At 42.5% G+C, this 24,370-nt stretch overlaps 1 pseudogene across 1 annotated transcript in view; it reads left to right on the forward strand.

Annotated features, from left to right (window-relative positions):
• The first annotated feature begins 12,240 nt into the window (after positions 1-12,240).
• LOC308276254 (BCL2/adenovirus E1B 19 kDa protein-interacting protein 3-like) overlaps positions 12,241-24,370 on the forward strand; it is a 54,504-nt pseudogene continuing 42,374 nt past the window's right edge. Inside the window, exon 1 of the transcript in view lies at positions 12,241-12,840. The product of the transcript in view is annotated as a BCL2/adenovirus E1B 19 kDa protein-interacting protein 3-like (transcript). The remainder of the gene's footprint in view (positions 12,841-24,370) is intronic.

The following is a 24,370-nucleotide window of genomic DNA, read 5'->3' on the forward strand; positions in this document are numbered from 1 at the left end:
CCATTGACTCAGGCAACATCAAGTCTGCACCAGATCTGGGATGGTTTATTAAGTTATACCTGAGTGACTTACTTCCTAATCTGACTTCCTCCAGGGGCCATGAACATCTTGGGAATAGGGAAGGTGACTTTTCCCAGTACTAAGCTGAGGAGAAATGTACAAAGAAATGTTTAAGAATGGCTCCCACAAGAAGCTAGAGAGAAAATGGGAAACATAAGCATAATGATTTAGATTTAGAATGTCCCCCTGGCCCTCATGGAAACAAGGTAGCAATGTTGGAGGCAGGGCTTGGTTGCCAAGGAGGGGTCCCAGGGATGTTTCTTTGGGGATTACATGAGGTCCCCTCCTCCCCCTGCGCATGAGTGTCCGTGCTCTCTCTCTCTCTCTCCCCATTTCTGTTTCCCACACCATGTGCTGAGCTCCAGACCCTGGCCTCATATGGACTGAACCTGAATCTCAAAAAAAAAAAATGTGAACAAATAAATAAATCTTCCTTCCTCTAAGTTTTGTGGTCAGTCCCTTTGTATTATATCAGTGAGAATGTTGATGGAGTCAATAAGGTATTTTTTGCAGGAAGAGGGGATCCTGAGAATCAAACCCAAGATAATTCTACCTCTGAGCTACACCTCCAACCCTTTTCTATTTTTTATTTTGAAATATGGTCTTTCTAAGTTGCTGAGGGTCTTAATAAGTTGCTGAAGCTGGCCTCAAACCTGTGACCATCCTGATTTAGCCTCCCAAGTACTGAGTTATAGGCCTGTACCACCATGCCTGGCTACAAAAGGGACTTTATTTTTTTTTATTTTATTATATTGGTGCACTATAGTCTCACATTATAATGTGGATCATGTTAACAATGGCATATATTCACACAGTACTTGGTGCCTTCCTGCTTCCCCTTTTCCCTCCCTCCCAATACTGAGTGTCCAGGGTAACAATGTTATATTCACATATATACACATGGAATGTAGCTTTTTCATTGATTAACCTGATCCTTCTTTCTCCCCTACCCCTCCTTTCTGGCTTTGCTGAGGTTTCCATTATATGGAGTCCCTCTGGTATCCCTACAGAGCAATAGTAGTTAAGACAGCATGGTATTGGCACAACAATAGGCACACAAACAATGGAACAGAATAGAAGATTCAGAAACAAACACACACACATAGAGTCAATTGATCTTTGACAAAGGGCCAAATGCATACGCTGGAGAAAAGACAGCCTTTTCAACAAATGGTGCTGGGAGAACTGGCTATCCATTTGTAGAAAGATAGAACTAAATCCTTACCTCTCACCATGCACAGGAATCAACTCAAGATGGATCAAAGACTTGGAAATAAGACCAGAGACTATGAGGCTATTAAAGGAGGGCATAGGTTCAACACTCCAATATATAGGCACAGGTAGTAACTTTCTCAACAAGACCTCTAAAGCTCAAGAAATTAAAACAAGAATTAACAAGTGGGAAGTTTCTTCTCATCAAAGGAAACTATCAAGAATCTAAAGAGAAAGCCTGCAGAATGAGAGATAATCTTTACCAGCCACCACTCTGATAGAGGGCTAATATCCAGAATATACAAAGAGCTCAAAAGACTCTACACAAGCGAAACAAATAACCCAATCAAGAAACGGGGAACTAGCCGGCCAGGCCCAGAGCCTGCCACACAGCGAGGCCGGGTCTGGAGCCAGTGAGGCTGGGCCTGGAGCCTGTTGCGCAGCAGGCCTGGAACTGGGGCCTGCTTCACAGCAAAGGGCCAGCAGGTTCCTTCAACTGTGTGGCCAGGAAGCACTAGAAGCTGCCACTGCCTCACCTAATCTCTTAGCAGATTTCCAGATCCAAGTGACCTCTACTTAAAAAAATTTTTTTTGATTGTGAGTGGATCATCCTGTCAAAGTTACCTTCTGGATTTCAGGTTTTCAGTAAGTGGGAATAAGGGTAGAGAAATAGAAGCTCTAATACACTGTTGGCGGGATTGCAAGTTGGTGCAACCACTTTGGAGAACAGTATAGAAGATCCTCAGAAGAAGAAAATGAACTTACCATATGATCCAGAAATACCACCTCTGGGTATCTACCAGTCTCAGCCTCCCGAATTCTGGGATTACAAGTGTGTGCCACCACACCCAGCTTGGAACAATTTTAACTAAAATGTTTTACTATTTCATGAGGACTTAACCAAAAGATTTTATTCACAGCAGGTGATAGGAGAAGAAGGCAGGAGAGATGGTCTGTCCCCAAGTTCTGCCATGGAATGCTGTGTGCTACTGGGCAGATGGCCCAGCTGCTCTGGGCTCTGGTGTGTTTTGTTTCAACCAAGTGGACGGTGTTAGGTGATGGTGACATCTCCATGCACAAGCGATAGCCATCTGCCACCACTAGGTGTCGCTCCACAGACGTTCGCATTATTCCTCACAATAACCTCCTTTCACAAACGACTGAAGCACAGTGGCTAACTGTTCCAACCCTCTGGTAGTGCTCAAACAGTTAGGAACTGAAATTCCATTTCAGAATCGTCACTCCACCAGTGGCCCTGGGGGTGCGAGGATGCCAATGGGGAAGGTGTCCTGGGCTGCCCTGCTGGCGCCCTGGGGGTCAACCTGATTCCATTCCCTCTTCTCCTTCTACCCAGCAGCTGCCAGACAGCATCGTAGGTTCTGAAACTCTGTGATTCCATACCTTGCTATACCCCTTTTCTGTTTGTCTTTAAATTTTAGGATGGAGAGGGCAGACCCAAAGGTGTGGCATTTCCAGTTCCTGCGTCCCAACAGAAACAGCCTGGGCCTTCCCCAGGTTCCCACAGCCATACGCTTGGGAAGCTCAGAAGGCAGAGAAAGCCAAGGTCCTGGGCTTTCAGGTGAATAAGGATAAGTGTGGGAACCAGGCTCTCTCTACCCAGCAGACGGCAGTTTTATTCCCAAGTTGACCCTAATGCACAGAAACCGAAGTGATGGCCAGGGACATGGAGTGTCTTGGCAACCCCACCACTGGTTTCTCAGAATTCCTCATCTTCTTCCAAAGGAACCTCAGGAGAACCACAATTTTCAAACTGACTTCATTTAGGAGAGTCAAAATTATTTTGGCAGTTCTCTGGAAGGAAAAAAAAAAAGACAACTAATCTTTCCCTTCTCCTTCCCATGACAAAGAGAAAAGTTACAACATCAGGGCATATTGGAGCCAGGTCCCAGTTACAGAAAGACATTTAAAGATCTGAAATGTTGCACAATGTGCAAATTTGGAGAAGTAATTTTGAGGTGAAGGAAATGTCTGGAGACTTTATTAAATGTCCCTTTGTCTTGCCTGGCCACACCAGTACCTCAGGATCACAAAAGAGGCCTTTGTTTCTCCATGACATCAGGAATTGGTGGGTACAAACAACAGCCTTCAGAGGGTCTCAGGCAGGCAGAGCAGTTCCTATTCGAGGGCACAGAGGTTTGGGGCTGTGTGTTGATTTGCATTATTTACACACACACACACACACACACACACACATATGTTGTGTGTGTGTGTGTGTGTGTGTGTGTGTGTGTGTGTAATACTAGGAGTAGAACTCAGGCTTTCTACCTCTGGGCTATACTTCCAGATTTATTTTATATTTTTATTTGGAAATAGGGTCTCACTAAGTGGCCAAGAGCCTCACTAAGTAGCTGAGGCTGGCTTCGAACCTGTACAATCTTCCTGTCTCAGCCTCCCAAGTGCAGAGATCACAAGCATGCACCACCACACCCGGCTTACCTATATATATTTTTAACACAGGGATGTTCTACCTCCTAGCTATGCCTCTAGCACTTCTTATTTTTTATTTTAAAACAGGGTCTCATTAAATTTCTGGAAGTCTCCCTAAGTGGCTGAGGCTAGCCTGGAAACTGAAATCCCTGTCTCAGCCTCCCAAGTACTGGAATGACAGGCATGTGTGTACCACCATGTGCATCTTGCCATATACAACAAAAATAAATAAATAAATAAATAAAATGCACTAAGCATGATTTATTTACAAGTTACTCCTCTCATTAATCTCTCCATAATTTCCTGAATGCACAAGCTTCAAACACTCTTACCATGATTATATGCTTGCAGCTATAATGCCATGGCATCTAACAGTATGGCTGTTAAGGAAGGTAATTAAGGAAGGTATAGTCCATCTGGGCATGGTGGCACATACCTGTAGACCTATGGCTGAGACAGGAGGATCACAGGTTCAAGGCCAGCCTCAGCAATTTAGCAAGACCCTCAACAACTTAGTGACACACTATTTCAAAAAATAAATAAATAAATAAATAAATAAATAAGAAGGGCTTATGGGGGAATACAGCTCAGAGGTCAAGTGCCTGAGTTCAATCCCCAGCTTCACAAAAAGAAGAGGAAGAGGAGGAGGAAGAAAAAGAAGAAGAAGAATAACAACAATGAGAAGAAGGGAGGGAGGGAGGAAGGAAGGAAAGAAGGCCTTAAATAAAGAGGCAAATTAAAGTGTTGAAAGGGATTTTCACAAAAGTAATTTGAGAAGACAATGACCAAACACAAATGGCCAAAAACATCTCCCAATGTATATATTTACATTGAGGTGACAGTGTGGCCTGCACTGGCAGAGCTGAGGTGATGAGCCTCTTAAGAGGCAGGTCTAGTGGGAGGCAGCTAAGCGAAGAGGCTCCGTTCTTATGGGTTAATCCATCTTCCAGGGGCGGATCAGGTCTGCTGTGATCTGACTGGCTTTTCTGAGAACAGGTTGTTATTGAGCAAGGAGGACCACCTCATGCTGTGGCTCCTTCCACATGGGGCTGCTTCCCTCCCCAGGTCTCTACATTGCCTCTATGCTGACAGCTGCTCCTCACCAGGAAAATTCCAGGGCCATGCTGTGTGGACCCTCTTTACTTCATAAGCCATCAGCCTCATATATTTTGTTATAGCAACATAAAAAAGACTAAGACACCAACAGTACACAGAAACCACACACAATATCTTCACTGAGTTCCAGAATTCCCAGGAAGAGGGGAACTTGGCCATCAAGGGGTTGTTTTAGCCCAAGTAAAAGGAGCGATAAATAATAAATATCTACCACACAAAATTGTGGAAACTCTCAGGCTGTCATTCAAAGTCCCAGCTTTCCTCACCCCCTCAAGTATCCATCTTAATATCCAGTCAGCAAATTTTTCTGGAGCAAGCCCAGCTTGCACCTCCAAGAGTTCATTGTGTCAGGAGAAACAGCCTTCAATTCAACCCTACAAACATTTGGAGAGATCTACTCATCTCCAGCCAGTCTAGGGACATGTCACCCTAGTGAAATTTGAAAATATGATTATAAAACGGTCAAAGGAAAGGGAGGCAGAAATCACAGGGACCACAAAAACACATAGAGCCAGTCACCTCAGTCAGAAAGAGCCAGCAGAAGTCTCCAGAAGGGGCTCTGAAAGAGTCAAGCGAAGGAGCAAGGGAGGTGAAAGTTTTGACAAGTGGCACACTTCCTGACTGCTGGCCCATGACTAAACAAGGGGCAGCCATGGTCCAGAACTCTCCACAGTCCCCATGGCCCATGTTAGTGACCTCTCCCACCTGTCAACCACCCCTTTGCAGACCTTTGCTTCCGGAGCTTCCATTACAAGTGTTCCTGGAACTCCTTGAGATGAGCCTCTAGCCCTCCACGGCCAGCACTGCTCCGTACACAGACACTGAGGTTCTGCAGAGAACCTTGAGCTCCCGCACTCTTTCCAGAAGACTGTCTCCATCTCTCTGAAAATGCTTTAGAATGTCACTGTAACCTCAGAATCCCCAACCAGTGGACTATTCTTTGTTTGTTTGTTTGTTTGTTTCTCAGCAGCATTTGAAACCATTGATGACTGCTCCCTTCTTGGAGGACTGTTTTTCTTTTTCCTAACTCCCCCTGGTGCCTTCTCTTGTATATACTTAGCTATTCCCCCCTTCCTCTTCCTAGCCTCCAAAATGTTTAGTGTTCTAGGACTTGATTTATGCCTCTCCTCCTCCTCCTCCTCCCTCTCTCTTCTTCCTCCTCCTCCTCCTCCTTCTTCTCTCTCTCCCTCTCTCATCTTGAGCTGACTTTGTCCAGAGTGGGGCTGCAGATGCCATCACTGGGCTGCATGCATGCAGGATTTTCAGTGCCTCTCCTTCCCCTAAACTCTAGTCAGATCTGGAACTGTCTTCTGATATCTACTGACTAGTGTATAATGGATATTTTGAAGCAACCAGGTAAAATCTTAACTACCTTTCTGTTCTTCAGGAGTCACTTCCCAGCCAGGATCAGTAGCACACACTCTGTCCCAGTATAGAGACTAGAGACAGGAGGATCACAGGTTTGAGTCCAGCCTGAGCAATTTAGTGAGACCCTCTTCCAAAATAAAAATAAAAAGGGGTGGGGGTATAGCTCAGAAGTAGAATGTCTCTGGGTTCAATCCCAGTGCCAAAAAAAAAAAAAAACACTTCCCTCCAAGACCTCACATCTCATGAATCCTCAGTTGTCAGGAAAAGATTCAGTTTTCTTTGTTTCTTCCCTTTCCTCATCTTGCTAGTCCTACATTGGCAAGTCCTATAACCCACCTCAAAGATATCCCCAGTTGAAGCTGCCTGAAGCTACTGTTCACATCTCAACCGGCTTCCTCTTTCCTCTCTAGAACCCTGCACCATCCTCCCAGCATCTAACACACTTTTGCCCAGTCTATGGCAGAACATACTACAGCCATTACATAGACATGACAGCACTGAGCTGCCTAATCAAATACCCAAAGCCCCCCATTAGCCAGCACGGTGGCACATACAAAAGGATCGCAGGTCCAAGATCAGCTTCAGGAATTTAGTTTCAAAACAAAAACTAAAATGAGCTGGATGTATAGTTCAGAGGTAGAATGTCCTGGTATTAATCTCCAGTACCCCCAAAAAAAGTGTTCAGAGTGAAAATAATTGAATCAGTATTCTCACCTGTCCACTGATAATGCATTGATGAATTAATAATTTGAGTAGATTTATTGAGAGGTAACTATGCAGATAGCTGGAGGAGGTAGGTCTGTGGGAGTGTGGCCTTAGGGACTGTATCTGGCCTGGTCCCTTCCCCACCCCCTGCTTTCCAGATGCCTAGAGCTGAGCAGTTCTCCCTCATGCCCTGCTGCTATGATGTTCTGCCTTGGAGTCAGCTGACCATGGACCAAACCTCTAAAACCATGGGCCAAATAAACCTTTCTTCCTCTAAGTTATTTTTATCATGTATATCAGTCACGGTGATGAAAAGCTAAGTAATACAGGGCCTGAGAAGAGAAGTTAGAGTTTAGCCTCTGGATACTTGTCTTGGCTGGACTTGGACCCTGGGAACTATGGTATTCATCTTATTTCTGGTCCCATAATAAAGCAATCACCAAAGAAAACAGAACAAGGCAGAAAGACAGATGGCTCTGGTCCTTGATGATGTAGCATTTCTAGGCTGCCTAAACTAGATCGTCAGTTTCCTTATTGTATAAGTCAACCTGCGTTGTGATTTCTTTCCCATGCGCCCATCACATCATGAGGCTGCACTTCTCTTCATCACTGAGCAGCACTGACTTCGTCTGTCTCTAGAACGCACCAAGCTGGCTCCCACCACAAGGCGTTTGTGCTGCTCACTCCTGCTTGAAGTCCTCTGCTCTGAATCTTCACACCGGCTGGCCTTGGGTAAGCACGGCCTGGTCACAGGACTTGGTAGCTAGTAGCATCCGGTCCTTGTTCTAGATTTTGCTGTGTTATTGCCCGCTTTTATTTTCTCAATAACATCTATCACTACATTACATGCTCCCCTTTACGTCTGCATGCTGACTTTCTGCCTCCAGTGCTGAGGCTGGCCTGGAACCTGCGATCCTCCTTCCTCAGCCTCCCAAGTACTGGGACTAGAGGTGTGCGTCACCACACCTAGCTTTTGGTTTTGTCAATTTCCCTCTCTCTCTCTCTACCAAGGATTGAACCCAGGGGCATTTTACCTCTGAGCTACATGCCCAACCCTTTTTATTTTTTTGAAATGGGATTTCACTAAGTTGTTCAAGCTAGCCTTGAACCCACAATCCTCTTATCTCAACCCCCCAAGTACTGGGTTTATAGGTGTGTTACCACCACGTCCAGTTAATAAACTTTTCTTTTGTACTGGAGATTGAATTCAGAACATTCTACATTCTACCCCCGAGATATACCCCTACCCCTTTTTGTCTTTGGTTTTGAAATAAGGTCTTGATAAGTTGCTGAAGGTCTCACTAAATTACTGAGGCTGGCCTCAAACCTGTGATCCTCCTGTCTCAGCCTCCCAAGTACTGGGACTACAGGTGTCTACCACCATGCCTGTTAGAAGAAACACAAATATTTCAGCTTGCAAGGATAGAGCACAGAGAGAAAAGGATGGAGTGAAAGATTAAATCCAAACAAGAAAGAGCCTTGTAATTTGTCTTAAAATTAATGAAAAGTCACTAATGGATTGTAAGACAGAACATTATGCAATGCAGAAAGGGGCTAGCAGTTCGCCGGGCGTGGAGGCACACGCTTGTGATCCCCGCGCTTGGGAGGCGGAGACAGGAGGATCGCGCAGGTTCGAAGCCAGCCGTGCTGGCGTAAGAGACCCTGTTTCCAAAAATAAAAAAATATAAAATAGGTCTGGGAGTGTAGCCCGGAGGTAGAACGGCTTCCAGGAACCCCAGTACCACCAAAAGGAGGAGGAGGAGGGGGGGGGAGGGGAGGAGGAGGAGGAGGGGGGGAGGGGAGGAGGAGGAGGAAAGGAAGAAGAAGAAGAAGAAGAAGAAGAAGAAGAAGAAGAAGAAGAAGGAGAAAAAGAAAAGGGCTAGCAGTGTAGCTCAAAGGAGGAGGCAGAGAAACTGGTGGCGCACGCTTGTAATCCCAGCACTTGAGAGGCTGAGACAGGAGGATCACACAGGTTCGAAGGCAGCCTCAGCTACTTAGTGAGGCTCTCAGCAACTTAGTGAGACCCTGTTTCCAAATAAAGTATAAAATAGGTCTGGGAGTACAGCCTGGAGGTAGAAAAGCCCCTGGGTTCCATCTCTAGTACCACAAAAATAATAATAATAATAATTAAAAATAAAAAAACATTCCTGCTGGGTGTGGTGGCACATGCCCGTAATCCCCATACGTGAGAGGCTGAGACAGAGGGATCATAGATTTAAGACCAGCCTCAGCAACTTAGGCTTCATTTCAAAGCAAGAAATGAAAAAAAAAAAAAAAAGCTGGGGGTACAGCTTAGAAGTAGAATGCCTCTGGGTTGAATCCCCAGTAACACACACACACACACACACACACACACACACACACACACACAATTCCAGCCAGGTGTAGTAGTGCATGCCTGTAATCCCAGTACTTGAGAGGCTGACAGAAGGATCACAGGTTCAAGGCCAAACTCAGCAACTTGGCAAAATCCCCAACAATTTATAAAGACCCTGTTTCAAAGTAAAAAAAAATAAAAAGACCAAGGGTGTAGCTCAGTGGTAGAATGTCCCTGAGTTCAATCTCCAGTACCAAAAGAAAAACATTCCACTGGTCCAGGCCAAGAAATGAGATTCCAACCAAGATGATGGCTTTGGATAGAGAACACAAAAAAAGACTCATGTGGAGGGGCAGGACTTCTCCAACTGAGTGTGGATGCAAATAAAAGGGGAGAATCGGGACAGTGACCAAGATTCTGAGCAGACATGTCCCAGGAGGACACCAATCATGAAGATGTGGCGCTGAGGGAGGGGGACTAATGTGCACTTGGAGAAAATGAATATGAATATGAATGTGCTGAAATAGAGGTGCTGGATACACGTCCCACGGAGAAGCCCAGTGAGAGACTGGCTATAGGCCGGGAGCAGAGAGAGGCAGATCCATCCAGAAATGAGGCACATGGGTTGGACTCAAGTGATGCCCTGCAGGAGGACCCGAGGCAGACATCTGAAGACAAACCCCAAACAGGCACCCAAGGAGCAGGAAGAAAGAGAACTGCAAAGAGGCTGAGAACATGGAGAGAGGAGAGGGGAACACCAGATGCGAGTATTTCATGAAAGAGAAGGAGCCTTCAGTAGGAGAGTGACAAGCAGTGTCCAGGGACCTGAGGACCAGAGAGCTCCCACTCAGCTCAGTAACCAGGAAGCTTCTGGAAATCTCAGCAAAGCCATTTAAAGTGTGATGGGAGCAGAAGCCAGGTTTCAGTGGGCTGAGGACGGAAGAGATGACTAAGGAAGACCAAGCATCCCGGAAGAGCTGAGCCAGCAGCCCAACCCACCATCACTGACGTTCCCTTCCCAAACACAGAGTGGAAAATCTCATGTGCTCAAGAGTCTCTAGAAAGTCAACTCGCTGCACCAGGCACAGTGGCACACTCCTGGAATCCTGGTGCTTGGAAGGCTGAGACAGGAGGAGCACAGGTTCTAGGCCAGTGCTGGTAACTTAGCAAGACTCTGTTTTAAAATAAAAAATAAACAGGGCTGGGAGTGTAACTTAGAGGTAGAATGTCTCTTGGTTCAATCCCCAGCACCACAACAACAAAAGAGAGAGAGGGAGGGAGGGAGGGAGGAAGGAAGGAGAAGGAGGAAGGGAGGGAGACAGGAAAAATAAAGAAAAGAAAGATAGCTTGCTACTATCATCTCTGTCTTAAGCAGTCATCTTTACTGTGTAAGTGGTAGTGACATCATTTCCTTTAGGAAGGCTCAACGTGTGTGTGTGTGTGTGTGTGTGTGTGTGTGTGTGTGTGTGTGTGTTTTACTGGGGATGAAACCCAGAGGCATTCTACTTCTGAGCTACACTCCCAGCCTTATTTTTTATTCTTTATTTTAAAACAGGGTCTCACTGAGTGGCTGAGGTAGCTGAGGCTGTCTGCAAACTGTGATCCTCCTGTCTCTAAGCCTCCCAAATTCTGGGATTACAAGTGTGCGCCACCACACCACGCTTGGAAGTCTCAACTTCTGTGAAACTACTACAAAATAAAAAATTTGACTGAGACATTCAGGTTAACATGATGGACAATTGCCTTTGCTCTCCTTCCTCTGGGCTGGAGTCTCTGGGTTCAACCTGATCCACTGCAAAAGAGGCACAGCATTGAGAGGGCTGAGACGTGCTTTATTCCAGCTGCAGTGTGCTGAAATAGGAGGCCGAGGCCTCTGGTCCCCAGTGGCAGTCGCTGAGTACTACAGAGCTCCGCAAGGGGTCTCGTGCATCCACGCGCCCGCACAGCAGACAGTCCCTGTCCGGTTTACACACCAAAGCAGAACAAAGGCAGCACCATGTGGGAGCATGGTGCTTTTCACACAATAGACGAAAACATATTCATATTTCATATAAAATATACTTTTCATATAACAGCAACATTTGGGCGAGGAGGAAGCCTAACACCAGGTTCTGACTGTGTTGTGCTGCATATCCTTTCAGAAATTTTTTTTCATGCATTTACAGGTATTTTATTCAACAAATACCCTGTGTGCATATAGTTTTTCTTGCTATTTTGAGCTAAGTGTGAAATTCACCAAATATATATTGGAAATTTTTCTATTTTTATTATTGTTGCTTGGTGTTGTTTGGTGCTGGGGATTTAACCCAGAGGTGTTCTGCCTCTGAGCTATTCTCATCCCCCCTCTTTTTTAATAGGGTCTCACTTCGTTGCTGAAGTTATCACTAAATTGCTGAGGTTGAACTCAAATCTGCAAAATCCTGTTTCATCCTCCTAAGTACTGGATTACCAGCATGAACCACTGCTCCCAGCCCTATAAGTGTATTTATAGAAAGTAGACACCTTTATCTACAGTTTTGTTCGCTATAGCTTGTTACCCACAGTCAACTGCTACCTGAAAATATTTGGTTGTGCACGGTTGTAATCCCAACATTCAGAGGCTGAGACCAGAGGATCTCAGTGGACAACTTCAGCTACTTAGCAAGGCCCTTCACAATTTAGTGAGACCCTGTTTCAAAAATAAAAAGACTAGGCTGAGCGTGGTGGTGCACGCTTGTAATCCCCGTGCTTGGGAGGCGGAAACAGGAGGATCACGCAGGTTCAAAGCCAGCCTTGCTGGCTTAAGAGACCCTGTTTCCAAATTTTTAAAAATATATAAAATAGGTCTGGGAGTGTAGCCCAGGGAAGGGTTCCATCCCCAGTACCACAAAATAATAATAATAATAATAATAATAATAATAATAATGACTAAAATCTAGGACTAAAACCTCGGAGGTACAATGCCCTGGTTTCCATCCACAGTAACACACACACACACACACACACACACACACACACACACACACACACATTAAATGGCTGAACCAAGCAGGTGGCCTTCGCAGCCTAGCGTGGAGCCCTCAGCTGAGCTGCCCTCTGCAACCAGGTTGCAGAGCCAGGCCTCAGGGTTGCAGGAGGAAAACCTGCAGCACTTCTGGAGAGAGTTGCATTTTAGCAATAATGGACATGGGAGCAGCGTCCCAGCCTCAGCTTCTGTTTATAATGGTGATAATGCTGCTGGATGCCCAGCATTGGCATAGCTCCAAGAGTTCTCACTGTAACAACCACCTCACTCACAGAAGCACAGGATAGTACCAGAGCTTCTGAAACCAATACTCAGAGCATCGAAGAGAACAGCTCTCAGTCTAAGGAAGATTCTATTGAGAGAAGGAAAGAAGTTGAAAGCCTCTTTTAAAAAAAACTCGGATTGAATATGGGATTGGTCAAGTCGGCCAGAAAATATCTCCCCCAAGGATTTCCTCTTCAAACACCCAAAGCACACGGCTTCACTCAGCATGAGGAAAACCAGAGTTATTAAGAAAGGGGGCATCTTCTCAGCAGAGTTCCTGAAGGTGTTCCTGCCATCTCTGCTGCTCTTTTCTGCAGGCCACTGGGTTGGGGATCTACACCAGAAGGCACCTTTTTCTTCTTCTTTTTCTTTCTCTCTCTCTCTCTCTCTCTCTCTCTCTCTCTCTCTCTCTCTCTCTTTTTTCTTTTTTTTTTTTTTGCAGTACTGGGGATGGAACCCAGGGGCATTACACCTCTAAGCTACACCTCCAGCCCTATTTTTTATTCTTTATTTTGAAACAGGGTCTCACTGAGTTGCAAAGGGCCTCCCTAAGTAGCTGAGGCTGTCCAGGAACCACAATCCCCTGGTCTCTGCCTCCCAAACACTGGGATTAAAGTGCGGCCACCACACCTGGTGCACCAGCACCTCTTGCTGAGGAGTCAGCCTGCAGGCTCACCTGGTGGCTGTGAGAGCTCACAAGTGCTGTGCTGACACTGGGCCGGCTGCACCACTGCGTATGTTTTGTAAATGCTGCATCCTAATTTAGAGATATGAAAGAATAGACACTAAATCACACTGACCTCTCATACCTCAGTGATCAGTTAAGGCATGTCAGACTGATTAGTATCTACTGTAAGAATTCAGTAGTGAATTTCCTCTGGATATTTAGATGTAAATAGTAAATAATTCATTTTTCAGTACTGGAGATGGAACCCAGGTGCATTATACCTCTGAGTTACAACTTCAGCCCTATTTTTTATTCTTTATTTTGAAACAGGGTCTCACTGAGTTGCAAAGCGCCTAAGTAGCTGAGGCTGTCCTCAAACCGCGATCCTCCTGTCTCAGCCCAAATGCTGAGATTACAAGTGTGGGCCACCACACCCGGCTAGTATAAATAATTTTAATAGCCATGATGTATGTAGTATTTAAAATTATCTACAACCTTAATTCATTTAAAATACTTTGGGGGGGGTGCTGGGGAGGGAACTCAGAGGCATTCTACCTTCAAGCTACACCCCCAGCCCTACTTTTTATTCTTTATTTTGAAACAGGGTCTCAACTGAGTTACAAAGGACCTCAAAAAATGTGTTTAATTTAAATGGATGCAGTTCATTATAAAGACCATTTAACTATGTGAATTTTTAAGTAATCAATAGAAACCAAAGTACAGCTGTGAACCCCACCCTACCATTCCTGCTTCTGCAATGCAAGGACTCCAGCCTCCAGCTGCCTCTGAAGGAACCTACATGGTATCTTTTACTCTATCACCTTGGATTGCTGGATTTAATCTTACTGTTTGTGTTCAACTTTTGTGTGCTCTTAAAAAAATATCTTTATTATAAGCAAATCTGTCTACTTTAAAATACTGGAAATATTAAAAAATAAAACTTTGCCAAATCCATGAGAAAAAAAATTTAATAGAAAATTCCAGAAGTAAATAATGATTACGTTTTGAGTTTATACCGTTCTGAGTAACATGATGAAATAGAGATTTCATCAACCTACTTAAACCTGCCTGGAATGTGAACACCCCTTTGCCCAGTGTATTCACACGAGATGTATTCTACCCACCCCTTAGTCACATAGTAGCCATCTCATTTATCAGATTGACTGTCAAGGTCTCACTGCCACCTTCAAGTAGCCTTTCATTTACCTAATTAAAGCCCCAAAGCCCCAAAATGGTGATGTTTATTCTAGTATAGTGTGTTAACATTGTGGGACATATAGGAAAAAACAGTGAATCCAGGATCTGGTATTTCTCATGGTTTCAAGTGTCCACTTGGGATGTTGGGACCAAACCCCCAAGAATAAGGAGGGAGGACTCAGGCTCTGCAATGTGTCATCATAGCTCACAAGATGTATGTATGTACCAAAAATTAGGTAATGACATTAAAGTCACTTCCAATTTGTGCTATGTTATAATGCAAGGTATATTTTATTGTTTATTTATCTTGTGTTCATATGTAAGTATTCCTATAAGCTGGGATTCAAAAATGAAAATTTTGGTTCAAAAAATATTCATTTAGCCAGGCGTGGTGACGCACACTTGTAATCCCCACGCTTGGGAGGCAGAGACAGGAGGATCACGCAGGTTCGAAGCCAGCTGCACGTGCTGGCTTAGGAGACCCTGTTTCCAAATAAAAATGTAAAAATAGGTCTGGGAGTGTAGCCCAGAGGTAGAAGGGCTTCCAGGAACCCCAGTAACACCAAATAAAATTCATTTAAATTTTTTCCACCTTAAATTCATTTCAAACAACAAAAAACCTAGAATAGTCAAAGTAGTTCTCAGCAATAAAAACCATGCAGGAGGAATCACAATACCTGATTTTAAACTATACTACAAAGCCATAGTAATAAAAACAGTATGATACTGACACAAAAACAGATACATAGACCAATGGAGCAGAATAAAAGATTCAGAAATAAGTCCACACACTTACAGCCAATTGATTTTTTTACAAAGGGGCCAAAGACAAAGACTTTGGTGTTGGCAAAGTGGTTAACCATGTGCAGAAAATGGAAATAAACCCCACTTTCTCAATGTGCACAAGAGTCAATTCAAGATGGATTAAACACATGGAAATTAGACCAGAGACCTTGAGGCTCCTCAAAGAGGGCATAGGTCCAACACTGCAACACATAGGCACAGACACTTTCTCAACAAGACCCCAAAGGCACAACAAATTAAAAGGTGAATCAATACAAGGGATTGAATGAAACTGAAGAGCTTCTGTACAGCAAAGGAAACTATCAAGAACTTCAACTGAGAGCTAACAGAATGGGAGAAGATTTTTGCCAACTACTCCTCTGATAGAGGACTAATATCTAGAATATACAAAGAACTCAAGAAACTCAACACTAAGAAAACAAACAACCCAATAAAAAAATGGGTGAGTGAACTAAACAGACACTTCACGAAGGAAGAATTTCAAATTGCCAATAAATACATGAAAAAATGCTCAAAATCATTAGCAATCAGAGAGATGCAAATCAAAACTACCCTGAAATTTCACCTAACTTCAACTAGAATGGCAATCATTCAAAACACAAACAACAACAAATGCTGATGAGCACGTCAAGAAATGGAAACTCTATACATTGTTGGTGGGATTGCAAATTAGTGCAACCACTTTGAAAAACAGTATGGAGAATCCTCAGAAAAATGGGAACAAACTTACCATATGATCCAGCAATACCACTTCTGGGTATCTACCCAAAAGAAAGGAAACCAAACTACCAAACTAATGCATGCATATCTATGTTTATAGCTGCACAATTCACCATAGCCAAACTATGGAACTAGCCAAGGTGTCCATCAACAGATGAATGGATTACAAAACTGTGGGATGTGTACACAATGGAATTTTACTCAGCCATAAAGATAAACACAATTACATCATTTAGAGGGAAATGGACAGAACTGGAAGACATTATGCTAAGTGAGATTAGTCAGCCACAAAAAATAAGAAATTGGATGCTCTTCCTAATATGTGGAAGCTAAGGAGAAATGGGTCATAGGAGGAACTAGATGAAGAAGGTGATGCTATAGATCAGCAAATAAGGCAACCTGAGGGGATGAGAGGGGGAAGAGGGAAATTCTCTAATGCACATGATGTACTTTAACAAACACATCAAAGTCAATCACTAAGCCAAGCATGAGGAGGAAGGGGGAGGGGATGAGGTAAGAACTGGATAAGGGCTTATTGGTGATGTATGCATGTATATCACTACCATCTTGTATCCCATTAAGCTGTATGACTACAGTGCACCAATAAAAAATTTTTAAAATAAAATAAAAATTCTCCAGGTTCTGAAAGATTTTGACAGCCACTGCCCAGAGGCTATTAAAAAAGCTGTACTGATTGCCCTAGAAAGTATGAGTATACAGTCTCTGGCCCAGCCCCTCAAACCAGGGCAATGTGCATCTCATTGATGTTAACTTATGCCCTCACGTCTGCAAGCTGGGTTGGTACATTTGCAGTCCTTACTGTCATGAGCCTCTGGGGGCTTTTCCCTTCTGAGACTTGACTTTGTTCCTCCTATTGCTCTGACATTTTTTATTTTTATTTTTTTTTTGGAGGGATACATTTTGTTGTTTTATTTTTTTATTTTATTTATAAGTGGAACATATAGAAAATGGTATATATTTAGACTGTGCTTGGTGCCCTCTCCATGCACAGTTCCCCTAAACCCCCACCAATGAGTGTCCAGATTAACCATGCTATATTCATACTTTTACACATATTTGGATGTAGCTCCTTCATTAATCAACCTCATCCTTCTTCCTTTCCTATATTTCCATTCTAGCTTTGCTGAGATTTCCTGTCCATTATCTGGAGTTCCTCTGGAATCCCCAGTGCTCCCTACTTTGGACATATTAGAGAAAACATATGACCCTTCTCTTTCTATGGTTGGCTGATCTCACTTAACATAATATTCTCCAGGTCTTTCCATCTTCTTGCGAATGACATGATTTTGTTCTTCTTTATCACTGAGTAGAATTCCATTGTGTATATTTCCCATAATTTTGAAATCCATTCATCTTTTGATGGGGACCTGGGTTGGTTCCATATTTTGACTATTACAAATTGTGCTGCTATGAACATAGATATACATATGTTACTATAGTTCTCTGATTTCAACCACTTTGGAAAAATACCCAGGAGTGGTAGAGCTAGATCATATGGTGGCTCTATTCCCAGTTTTCTAAGAAACCTCCACACTGATCTCCATAGCAGCTGAACTAGTTTGTACTCCCACCAACAGTGTAAAAGAATTCCTGTTTCCCCACATCCTCAACAGCATTTGTTGTTATTTGATTTCTTTTTGCTTGCCACTCTGATTGGGGTTAGATGGAATCACAGAGTAGTTTTGATTTGCATCTTCCTGATGACTAATGATGTAGAACATCTTTTCATGTATCTATTGACCATTTGTGTCTCTTCTTTTGTGAAGTGTCTATTCAGTTCAGTGGCCCATTTCTTAATTGAGTTATTTGCTTTGCTAAAGTAGAGTCTTTTGAGCTCTTTGTATATTCTGGATATTAGCCCTCTATCAGAGTGGTGGCTGGTAAAGATCTCCCATTCTGTAGGCTTCCTTATTAGGTTCTTGGTAGTTTCCTTTGATGAGAAGAAACTTTTTAGTTTGATGTCAGCCACTTGTTAATTCTTGCTTTAATTTCCTGTGTTGGAGGTCTTGTTGAGAAAGTTATTGCCTGTGCCTATATGTTGGAGTGTTGAGCCTATACCCTCCTCTAACAACTTCACAGTCTCTGATCTAATTTCTAAGTCTTTGATGCATCTTGAGTTGATTCCTGTGCATGGTGAGAGGTAAGGATTTAGATCCATCTTTCTATAAATGGATAGCCAGTTCTCCCAGCACCATTTGTTGAAAATGTCTTTTCTCCAGCATATGAGTTTGGCCCCTTTGTCAAAGATTAATTGACTATAGGTGTGTGGGTTTGTTTCTGTATCTTCTATTCTGTTCCACTGGTCAGTATGCCTGTTGTTGTGCCAATACCATGCTGTTTTTACTACTATTGCTGTATAGTATAATTTGAAGTCTGGGATTACAATGCCTCCTGCATGGTTCTTATGGCTGAGGATTGCTTTAACTATTCTGGGTCTTTTCTTTCCATATAAAATTCATGACTGATTTTTCTAGATCTATGAAGAATGTCATTGGTATTTTAATGGAAATTGCATTGAATTTATAGATCACTTTTAGCAGAATGACCATTTTGATGATATTTATTCTGCCTATCCATGAACAAAGGAGATCTTTTCATCTTCCAAGGTCTTCTTCAATTTCTTTCTTTAATGTTTTATAGTTTTCTTTGTAGTGGTTAGATTTATTCCTAGGTATTTTATTGGCTTTGAGGTTATACTGAATGAAATTGTTTTCTTTATTTCTTTCATTGTGTATTCATTGTTGGCATAAAGAATAGCAATTGATTTGTTTAGGTTGATTTTGCATCCTGCAACTTTTCTGAATTGGTTAATCAGCTCCAGAAGTCTTTTGGTTGAGTTCTTTGGGCCTTCTAGATAAAGAATCATGTCATCTGCAAATAAGCATAGTTTTAATCCCTCTTTTCCTTTTTGAATTTATTTTATTTCCTTCTCTTGTCTTATTGCTGTGGCAAGAGTCTCAAGGACTATATTGAAAAGGAGTGGTGATAGTGGGCATCCTTGTCTTGTTCCTGATTTTAGAGGAAATTCTTGCAGTTTTTTCCCATTCAATATGATATTGCCTTTGGGTTTATTGTATATTGCCTTAATGATGCTGAATACGTTCCTTCTATTCCAATTTTCTTCAGTGTTTTTAACATAATGGGTGTTGGATTTTGTCAAATTCTTTTCAGCATCTATTGATATTATCATATGGTTTTTGTTCTCAGTTCTATTTATGTGGTGAATAATGTGTATTGATTTGTGTATGCTAAATCAGCCTTGCTTTTCTGGGATGAAATTAGCATGGTCATGGTATACAATTCTCTTGACATGGTTTTGAATGCATACAGCTAATATTTTGTTTAGAAATTTTTTTGTATGATACTGGGGGTGAAACCCAGGGGCTTTTCTACCTCTGGGCTATACTCCCAGGCCTATTTTATACTTTATTTTAAAACAGGATTTTAAAACTTGCTGAGAGTCTCTCTAAGTAGCTGAGGCTGGCTTTTAACCTGTGTAATCCTCCTGTCTCAGCCTCCCAAGTGCTGGGATTACAATCATGTGCCACCACACCTGGCTTTGTTTAGAATTTTTGCATCTGTGTTCATCAAGGATATTGGTCTGTAATTTTCCTTTCTTGAGGTATCTTTATTTGGTTTGGGGATTAATGTAATACTGGCCTCATAGAAGGAATTTAGAAGAATTCCATCTCTTTCAATTTTCTGGAACAATTTGTGAAGTATTGGTATGAGTTCTTCACTGAAAGTTTTTTAGAATTCAGCTGGAAACTCATCAGGGTCTGGGCTTTTCTTTGATGGCAGAATTTTTATTACTATTTTTATTTCTTTCCTTGCTATTCATTGGTTTAGGCTTGCTATGTCCTCTTGATTCTGTTTAGGTAGGTTATATTGTGCTTAGAAATCTATCAATTTAGTCCATGTTTTCCAGCCTATTGGATCATAAATTTTCAAAATAGTCCTGATAATCCTTTAAATTTCCCCACTTTATGTGGTGATGTCTCCTTTTTCATTTCTGATTTTAATAATTTGAACTGATTCTCTCTTTCTTTTGGTTGGGTTGGTCAGGGGTTTGTCAATCTTATCATCTTTTCAAAGAACCAGATTTTGTTTTGTTGATTCTTTGAATTTTCCTGTTCTCTATTTCACTTACTTCTTCTCTGATTTCAATAATTTTCTGCCTTATTCTGGCTTTGGGATTAGACTTTGGCAGACTTTCTAGGTCCTTGAGATGTGTCATTAGGTTGTTTACTTGATGACTCTCTCTTCTTCTTATGTGGGCACTCAGTGCTATAAACTTTCCTCTTAACACCGCCTTCAAAGTATCCCATAGATTTTGGTAAATTGTGTCTCTATTTTCATTTAATTCCAAAAATTTCTTTATTTCTCCCCTATTTTCCAATCTTACCCACTTGGCATTCAATAGTGTATCATTCAATCTCCATGTATTTAAATACTTTCTTTTGGTCTTCCTGTTGTTGATTTCTATTTTCATTCCATTATGGTATGAAAAGATGCTGGGAATTATATCTTTAGAATTTGCTGGTTTGTGCTTTGTGGCCCAGGATGTAATCTATTTTGGAGAAGGTTCCATGGGCTGCTGAGAAGAATGTATATTCTGTTGTCCTGGTTGAAATATTCTGTATATGTCTATTAGGTCCATTTGGTTTATAATTTTCTTTAGTTATGAAGAGTTTTTAGTCATCTTTTGCCTTGAAGATTGATCTAGTGGCGTGAGAGATGTGTTGAAGTCTCCCAATATTATTGTAGTTGGGTTTATTTGAGATCTGATGTCAAGCAGGGTTTGTTTTACAAATGTGGCTACACCCACATTTGGGGCATAAGCATTTACTATCATTATATCTTCTTGGCAGATTGTTCCTTTCAATAAAAGAAAGTACTCTGCTTTTCTCTTCTGATATGTTTTAGCTTAAAGTCTGTTTTGTTGGTTATTAGTGTTTCTAGCCCTGCCCATTTTTGGTCTCCATTAGCATGATATAGCCTTTTTCATCCTTTCACTTTCAATCTATGAATATCTTTGGCTGTAAGGTGAGTTTTTTGCAAACAGCATATATTTCAATTATGTTTTTTAATACACATTGCCAGTCTATGTCTTTTGGTTGGTGAGTTAAGTCTTTTGATGCTCAGAGTTATTATTGAAATATGATTTTTGTTTCCTGTCATTTTGTGTTCTATCTTCTGTTTGGTATAATATAATTTCTTTATGTAGATACCCTACTGATCAACTTCATCTTTTCTCTGATTCTGTAACTTGCTTCTTTTTTCTTCTGTATGTTTTATTTCTTTAAGTATTTTTCCTAGTGTTGGCTTTGAATTCATGAAATTTTTGAGATTCTGCTTATCTTGAAACACTTGTTTCTCTATCAATTTTGAATAATAATTTTGCTGGATATAGCAAGTTTGGTTGGAATTCGTTTTCTTCCAGGATATGGATCATATCATACCAGTCTCTCCTGGAATTCATGACTTGGGTTGTTTAGTCTGGGATAATTAATATTGTTTTGCTACTAAATGTCACCTGTTGTTTTTGTTGTTGTTGTTCTCACTGCTTTTAAGATTCTTTCCTTAGCTTCTATGTTGATGATTTTGATTACTACATGCGTGGGGAGGCCCTTCTTTGATCTTGTCTTAATGGTGTTCTATATGTCTCCTGAACATGTAAGTCCAAGTTTCTTTCTATGTTTGGAAAATTCTCTGAAATTATTTCTCTGAAGAGATTACAACGGCCCTTGGTCTGTATCTCTATCCCTTCTTCAATGCCTTTTATTCATAAATTAGAACATTTCATATTGTCCCACTTTGTTAGATGTTTGGGTTTTGTTGCTGTAATGACTTCTGTATGCTGTTGACTGTGCTTTCAGTTTTGTTTTGTTTTTTATTTTTTATTTTTTATTTTTTGGTGCATTGTAATCATATATCACATTGGAATACAAGACTTGAGAGGATATACAAGCACACATCATCCAATTAGCCCTCATCTAATCCCCATCCCATTCCCTCCACCTCCCTTGATCCCATGCTTCTTTGGTGATTAACTTTGATACATTTATTTATGTACCTCCTGCTTTTAAAGAGGCTCCATCTTCCCCTATTCCATACCCTCTGATTGGTCACCTTAGTTACGTCATTATAGGGCCCTTTCTATAGCTTGACCTCTTCCTGTTGCCCCTTTCCTCCTAGTTTTTGCTGATTAGGGGAAGCATCTGATTTTTATTTTCTGCGATATTTCTCTGTGCATGCCGCGTTGCAAGTACCGATCCTACTCTTGATGGCCCCAGTAGTGGCCTGGCTACCCGGTGGACTGATCCAGACCTCATTGGCTCAAGCAGCGGCCTTACCTCATGGGAGGCCCCGATTCTGGTCTTGCTGGCCCCGACACCAGCCTATCCCCTCAGCTGGCTCTGATCCCAGCCTCGGAGGCCCCAGTAGTGGCCTTGCCTCACGGCAGGCTCTGATGCCGGCCATTGGCCCCAGCACCGACCTAACCCCTCGGCAGGGTCCAATCCCGGCCTTGGAAGCCCCAGCACCAGCCTTGCCTCACGGCTGGCTCCGATGTTGGCCATTGGCCCCGGCACCAGCCTAACCCCTCAGCAGGCTCCAATCCCGGCCTCAGAGGCTCCAGCACCAGCCTTGCCTTATGGCAGGCTCTGATCCCAGCCTTGCTGACCCCAGCACCGGCCTCACCCCTCCACAGGCTCCAATCCGAGCACCCTCTTTGCCCAGCCATTTGTCCCCCGTTCTCAAGGGTGCGTGGTGGTAACATTCTGTCTCTGGGGTTGCTACTTCAAAGGTTCCAGATGTAATGCATCAGATCTCTGCCTCCCCTGAGTACTGGCCACTGCCACTGCCACTGCCTCCACCATTTCAAATCTTCCCAAGCTCTTTTTCCACTCTGAATGTTGTCCAGTTTTCCTAAGCATGCGCGATGGTAGCATTCAACATTTGGTGTAATTTCTCCAAAAAAATGAGGTTGGTAGGATCCGATTTCTGCTTCTCTTGAATACAAGTCTCCACCACCATCTCGGAGACCGCTTTCAACACAACCTTTCTCCTTGGTCTCCGCTAACCTCTCTCCTTACAGGTGATGTCCAAGATTCTTAACAATGTAGAGAAGAAGCAGTCCTCCTTCACGGGGAATTTTTCCAAAAGTTCCAGTTCATTTGGATAAGTTTTGTCTGCATCTCCAGTATCCTGGCATCCGCCTCGGCCTTCTTGACCCCTCTCCGATATTTTCCTTTTTTCTTTTTCTTTTCCTTTTTTTTTTCAATAAGAGAAGACAGTATGTGTGGTTTGAGGAGGTAGTGGAATCAGGCACTCAGTAGCACTATGACCCAGCCCGGTTTCCCCATGGGTCCAGCGTGCTCCACACTACTCCGCCTGAGGCCCAGAGTCCTGCGACCCGGGTCCCAGCTGTTCCGGGGTCTGGTGTGCCTCACCTGATCCCTGCCCGGGACCCAGGGTCTTACTGGGCCTGGTTTCTCCAGGGGTCTGGCGTGCTACACGCGGTCCGGCCCGGGGCCCAGAGTCCCGCGACCCAGGCCCCGACTGTTCCAGGGTTCCTGTGTGCCCCACGTGACCCCTTCCCGGGACCCAGTGTCTTACTTGGCCCAGTTTCTCCAGTGGTCTGGCCGTGCTTTCCGTTTTGAATGAGCTGTCTTCTAACAATGATATTCTATTTTCCATTTCACCTAATCTTCCAGATTTTCTTTCTATTGCTGTCTTTATTTCATTTATTGACTCTTTCCTTTCATTCCAGACATCTTTCTGCTTCTTTCTTAGTGTTTCCATTTCCTCTTTATTTCCTGTACACCTTCTTTGAGGCCTTTCATCATATTGTAGAACAGGATTCGGAATTCTCCTTCTGCATTTCTTGTAGGTCAGTATTCATGATACCCATTGTTTTTTCACTATTTCTAATTCTCATATTTTTAATGTTCTCATGCTTGTTTTTTATATTTTGGCATTTTTTGTGGTTATTATGTCTAATCCAGTTTTAATAGTAGGAATTTAGAAGTGTCAGCAGGTACACTGTACTTTTTCCAATGGTGAGGGTTGGGTAATGGTGGAGGAGTTGGGGTGATGGGTACAGGAGTCAGGAAAGGTGGAGGATATGATTAGGTTTAGGAACAGTTTAAGTATAATAAGGTAGTATCTGGTTGAGAATAGGAGAAGGTTAGGTAGTAGGACTCTTGTAGTTAGTAGAATATTTAAATATGGAGATATGAAATATCTTGAGTATTAAACAAGAAGATACAGTAAAGGAAAAAAAGTTTTGAGAGAAGAGAGTAGATAGGCTAGAGTGAAGTAGTTTGTAAAAGGAGTTCAGGGGAGGAGCAAAGAAACAGGAATAAAGTAACAAAGCAAGATATAAAAGCTATCTATTATACATCAAAGACAAAAAACCAAAAGAGAAAAAAAATAAGAGAAAAAAGGACAACTATAAAATAAA

This window comes from Muscardinus avellanarius (assembly GCF_963383645.1).
Source record: "Muscardinus avellanarius genome assembly, chromosome: 1".
Taxonomy (NCBI): domain Eukaryota; kingdom Metazoa; phylum Chordata; class Mammalia; order Rodentia; family Gliridae; genus Muscardinus; species Muscardinus avellanarius.